Below are 6,048 nucleotides of genomic sequence, written 5' to 3'. Positions count from 1 at the left end.
TTATATATATTTTTTATTATTGTGGTTTTCTACTAGCCAGGTGTTTGACAGGTTGGAGGAAAGCTTGTAAATGCTTTGCACAGCTGACCTACTGAGTCTGAAGTGACTGAGAGGGAGCCCACAACTATCTCCTCTGACTTCTGTTGGTCAACACACTCCTCTGAAAGTGCTGCAGAAGATATAGCCAAGGACAGCTTTTACACTCTGGAAAAGTACCAGAGCTGCTCCTTCTCACCTCCTTGCATAGGGTGAATAGTATGGATGATTATACTTCAGCTGGCCTACTCTTTAAGAATTATCTTAAATAAATATTGTCAAAAAGATAGCAATATTCTAGATATCTTATAATTGCTTTTGATTTCCTCTTCTAGTTACATACTGGCATTATAGTCCCACAATCACTTCTTCATCCTCGATGTATTTGTAACCCCTCTCACCAATCTTATTTAGCCATTTGATTTGGAAAGGGAGCACTTGGCTGGCAGCTGGGTTGGGTTATCTCACACTTGGGGTTTAGGTTAAATATCTATGTTCTTGCAACCTATGACTGATTTTGTACAAACTCTTTTCCCCTCACAAGTGCCAATAGAGGCCGCTGAAGGAGGAGAAAATGTTTGTTTGTTTGGGGCTGTTGGGACAGGAAGCAGGAGGAATTTTTATTCTATTCACAGCACAAAGTATGCTCAGCTTTTAAGGAAGTGTATTTGTTGGCTTGCAATTTTCAAGCATGTGTTTTAGCAGGAAGCAGAAGTGGAGACACAGCAGTAGTCTAACAAAGAAGGATGCATTAACTTGACTCTTTTTCTTTTCTACCAGATTGCAATTTGCTCACTAATTGAGGAGTTCTTGGTAGCTGGAAAACAGAGCTACAACCTGGCATCAATCTTCTCTTGATGGAAGTCAGTGGTGGCTATGGGCTATTCTGACATTTGACTGCCTGTCACCCAGCATTGGCATCCAGCCTTACTAACCCTGCCAGAGCTGCAGCTACTTTCAGTGAAGGAGATTTTGAAGCAGGAATATTGACAAGTCATACAAGACTGGCCTAAGCCATGAAATGATGGCATTGACAACATCCTGGTTGAGTGCTACAGAAGTGCTTGGAACATACATTTTTAATATCTCCTTAAGAGTAAAATATAAGCCCCAGAAATTGTTTTCGACAAATTTGGGAATATGTGCTGATATCTCAGGATCAATTTTTGGTGTGTATAGAGAGGTAAGGTCATTGGTCAAGCAGATATATTTCCCCTGTACACCTACATTTGAAAGTCAGCAGGAGATTTCTCAACCCTGTTTTATCATTCCTTTTCTTAAGCTGAGAAAGACATTTGAAACTCAGCTCTTACCACTGCATTTCTGTATCCAAATACCAAAAAAATTGGACATGTATTTTCCCAACTGGCTTCTTATTGCATTAGACAATGCTGTGCTACTGTGCTCAATTGAATACTGATGGTTTTTACTGCTCTTATATTCACCAATTTTGTGAACATTTGGTGATGTTACTCTCCAGGTGTTGACTTCTGCTACATAAAGACCCAAATTCAGTATCTCTCTATTAAAGTTCAATCTTTACAATAAAGTTTAAAGGATGTTTTCATTAGATTTCAGGGGGAAACCACATGAGTAAAGAGAGATACAAATTTAATAGATGTAAGCCTTGTTTCTCACAAGCTGAAACTGTAAATACACTGGTTGCTAACTGGATTCTGCCAGAAGGAAAACAGATTCTGCTTTCAAAATATCTACATAAGGAAAAAGCAGCTATACAAGCTACCTAGCTTGAGGACATCACTGGCTGTGCAAAACAGGTCCCTCTCACTCAGGTTTCTCCAGCTTTGTTTGAATTAATTTTATACTCCAAAAAGGCTAGGATTGTGACTGGAAGAGAATTAAGCCATGTGAGTAGCTTTAATTTTGAGTGCTCAATGAAACACATACTTCAAGTCCTGCATTACATCACAATCCCTGAACTCTTAAAAAAAAAAAAGCTCTAAGGGCATAAAAACAAACCATTCTCTGGGAAACCAGCGCTAGCTATTAAAGTAACCAGTGAATGCCACCCACAGACAAAGGTACCCTGGCACACCAGCCTGAGTGCACACGGGCTGTTGTCACAGGTCCAGGTCCTCACCTCAGCCTTCTGGAGTGGGTTCTGCACCTTGGTTGTCCGTGTGTTGGCAGAGAATTTCCCACTGTCCCCAAAGCTGGGTCTGGGAGTGGGTGGTATTGGCGTGAAGGACATTTCCTGAAACCTGAAATCTGAAATCTGCCTGGCGAGGAGTTCAGAGTCTAACATAAAACCAACAGCCACTATTCTGCCTGCAGCAGAAATGTGGAGTTCAAACAGATTTGTTGAAATGTATTTAAGAATTGTGGTAAGATATTTTAGAACATTGTAGCACACATGTGTTAGTACAAACCCAGCCAATTAGGGCAAAACATTCTGGATGTTTTATTCCCGCTAACCCAAACATCAACAAGCAATCTCTTCTGGGTTACTGCTGAGATGTAAGTGTTCTAGATTTCCATTTAAAGTGCTGAATGAAAAAAATAATTTTGCCTAAAAATTTAGATTACAGAATGACTCTGACTAAAGTTGACTAAAATTGCAAAAGTTGCAGTTGAGAATATTTTAAGAATTTGTTTTCAATAAAATATGTTAGTGGGAAATTCATGTAAATCTATCTCTTTTTTTATGACTTTTTAATATAAAAACAGTAATCCAAATGTTAAATTCTTAAGCTGTGATTTTTATATTTAAAATAAAAATCTGGAATTTAGTAAAACTTAAATTCAGTTAGGTATGAAAATTTCAAATTATTTTACTGAAGTAAGAATTCATAAGTGAAAGAATCTCTTGGAGCCTTCGCAATCCTAGACAAATTTTCTTATCCCAAAACTTCCTTAAGAGCCATATGTTCAACTCTATCCTTTCTTTTATTGACCCACAGAATTGCTGTGATAATTTTATTCGTTTAACCATTTAAGACCCTGATATATTTGCCTGTGGTTATGTAGTTACGACTACAGCATTGAGAGCAGGCAAGCAGCAGGTGCATCAGCCTCCCAGCCTTGTGGCACCTGGGGACAACTGGAGGAGAACTGGGGGCTTCTCCCTGGGCTCTCCCAGGCCAAGCCAAGCACAGCCAAAGGCAGGGCAGCCCCAGAGCTGTGGGACCAGCGAAGCTGAGAGGCAGAAATGCTGTTACTGGCAACAAGTGCAGCAGAAAAACCTTCCAGGCGTTAGCTAGGGTGTTTTACGAAGGAGGCCGACACAGAGGTAGGGACAGCAATGAGCTCCTTAGGAGGGCCAAGACAAGGGGAGCAAGGGGAGTTCTGTGCACCAGACAGGGAGACAGAGAGAGGTACACATTCACGACACAATCATATTAGTTTAGGACCAGGATTAAGTTTTTGATTCCAATAGAAACGTTGGGGGATTAATAAAAATGCTGTTTAATTGCTATTACTACTAGCTCTGTTAAAGTGTTAAACCTCTTGTTTCTCACTCATTATGGAACAAAAGACCAAGCATTAAAAATACTCTTTTGTCACCAAGACCTATAAGACAAACTGCTGCCCTACTCCTTTCCTATTAGGGCAAAAGAAAATAAAATATTCTCATCCAATTACATTAGAAAGGTGATCTTGTTAAAATAGCTAGAAGCTATAATTTGGGAGCATCTATGCTCAATATTCATTCTTCTTTGCCAGAATTTTTTTTTTTTAAAGTCTGCGCTATCAGGAGTGCAAAATCCATGGTTCCCATGTGCAGGCCTTTTACCAGTTTCTCTCTACAGTTGCACCCACAGGCCTGAGGAAGGGGCTGGGATTTCTGGTACCACGTTACCCCAGCCTCCACCAAGAGGCTCTTTCCACAAAGGCACTTTCATGATTACTGTTGCTAGTGGAACTGCACAGTGTCAGAAACTGTAAAAAGGGGGTGGGTTGTTTTTTTTTTTTTTTTCCTGTTCATCTGTTTGTTTCGAGGAAGAAAAGGAAAAAGGCTAACAAAAACTCACCACAAAACTTACTCCAGGCAAATCTTTAGTTATTCTTACAATGTATAACAGGGCCCAGTCTGAACTCATATCTCAATAGATTACAATCCACATCATCTCACATTTGGCAAAAGTGCCAATTCCTCAGAGCTTCAAAGAACAATATATATACTTAAGTCCATACTCACCTCAATCAGTCTGTGTCTGCGCATTCTGTGGGGGATTTAGAGGATGCACAGGTCATTGTATCAGAGAATTGAAGAGACATATTACAGTACATTATGCTGGGCTTCACCTGGACTGGACACACATGAAAGAGAATTCAGCTGCCACAGCTCCCTTTGTATCTCCGTTTTTCAAATTCTGAAAACAACCTGAAAAGGAGAAAAGAGACTCAACTTTTTTAAACCCACAAAACTACTGAATAAAGATATAATCACGGGTCTGAATGAAGGTAAACAATGTTATCATCAAATTACAGGCAGTTTTAAACTAAATATTCTGAACGTGGTATTTCCATGTTCATGGAAAATTTGTTTCCATCTACATTAATTGCATTACAGAGATTTAATGGAACCCCTAGTTAAATTGTTAGAAGAATAGGTAATATCCATATAAAAAGAAAAGAATAAAATATGGCACCTGGCAAGGTTTTAAGTTAAAAGCTTACTGTTACTTATTTTGTATTGAATTTGTACAAATGACTCAAGAAGATGTAAAATACAAATGAGAAAAAAAAAATCCTATAACAAAGGAAAAATTACAGAGTAGGATTTACCAGTCATTCAGGTTTGAATTTCAACAAAACAACTTATATCTTGGATTTGTGTGGAGCTAGTTTAGAATTTAGAAAAAATATCTGCACTAGATGCATATTAGATGCAATACTAAAAGCCATTATTCTTATTCTTCCACAGGTTTAGGGAAACCTGATTGTTCCACACCAGATCATTGTCCTTTGTGGGCACATACATGCCTCAGCCAAAACTTACAACTGGTAGATATGGTCTTGGGACTGGAGGGTGATTCTGGGAAGCACTGAGAGCCATCAGCCCAAATTACTTCTATGAGAATTGCAGACAGAAGGCTCCTCATGCACTCAGGGAGCAGAGAAAAGATGAAGTTGTTCATAGTAAACTCCAGCTTATTATAAGTATGAAAATGTCTACAGATAAATTTCTGAAAGCAATTTGGTGCCTTCTCTCTGAATTTAAAATGTCTCCTTCAGGAAAGCTGATCGTGCAGCTGAGTCATGTGCCTTTTCATAGATATAAACTAACTATTTCAATTTTCATTTTTTCAAGGTGATAAACTGCAAAGTGGTCAGTTTAGCTGGAATGCCATAAGTATATTCATTAAACTAAGGAGCCAGATTCTGTCATTGAGGAAATGTGTTTGTGAGGAGGTGAGCAGCCATGGTGAGAGAACTCAGAAAATTCTGGTTTAAATCTTTCCTCTCCTTATTTGACTAGTTCAAAAAAATATATCCCTCCTATACATATATTTAACAGCTGGTAATTCAACAGAGTAAGCTTTGATTCACAGGACCTTGTTCACTAGTGACTGGGGCTACACCATTAGCCACGTGGTGAAAGGGTTCTGAGCTGCAGCAAGGGCTATTCATTTCATTTATCTTCTGTAAAAGACCTCACCATCCTTAATATGTTTAATACTTTTCTAAAATTTTACTCACTGCCTTGTTGCTTTCCCCAACTCAGTTCAGCTTGTCTTTTTGTTCTGAAGCAGTTTGTCGGTTTCTGTTCTGTTTCTCCCTCCAGCTGTTTTATGTCCGGAGATAGCTCAGGGATGCCACTTGCTCGGTTTCTCGGCTGTTTAGGTGGCCTGGAAAGGCCCAGAGTGGCCTTGGACAGCCCGGCGCTTCAAAGGACGAGGAGAGACTTCTGATCTTGTTTCGGTCTCGGTGTTTATTAATTGTTTATCTAAAAGATTTTCTTTCAGCCCGACAGAGGTCTGCACAGCAAGTCAGCCATGGGCACACTCTGCAACCCCCGGGGCGGTCACCTATCTTTATACCCGAAGT

This window comes from Melospiza georgiana, chromosome 7, assembly GCF_028018845.1.
Source record: "Melospiza georgiana isolate bMelGeo1 chromosome 7, bMelGeo1.pri, whole genome shotgun sequence".
NCBI lineage: Eukaryota > Metazoa > Chordata > Aves > Passeriformes > Passerellidae > Melospiza > Melospiza georgiana.
Note: the sequence above shows the minus strand (reverse complement) of the source record.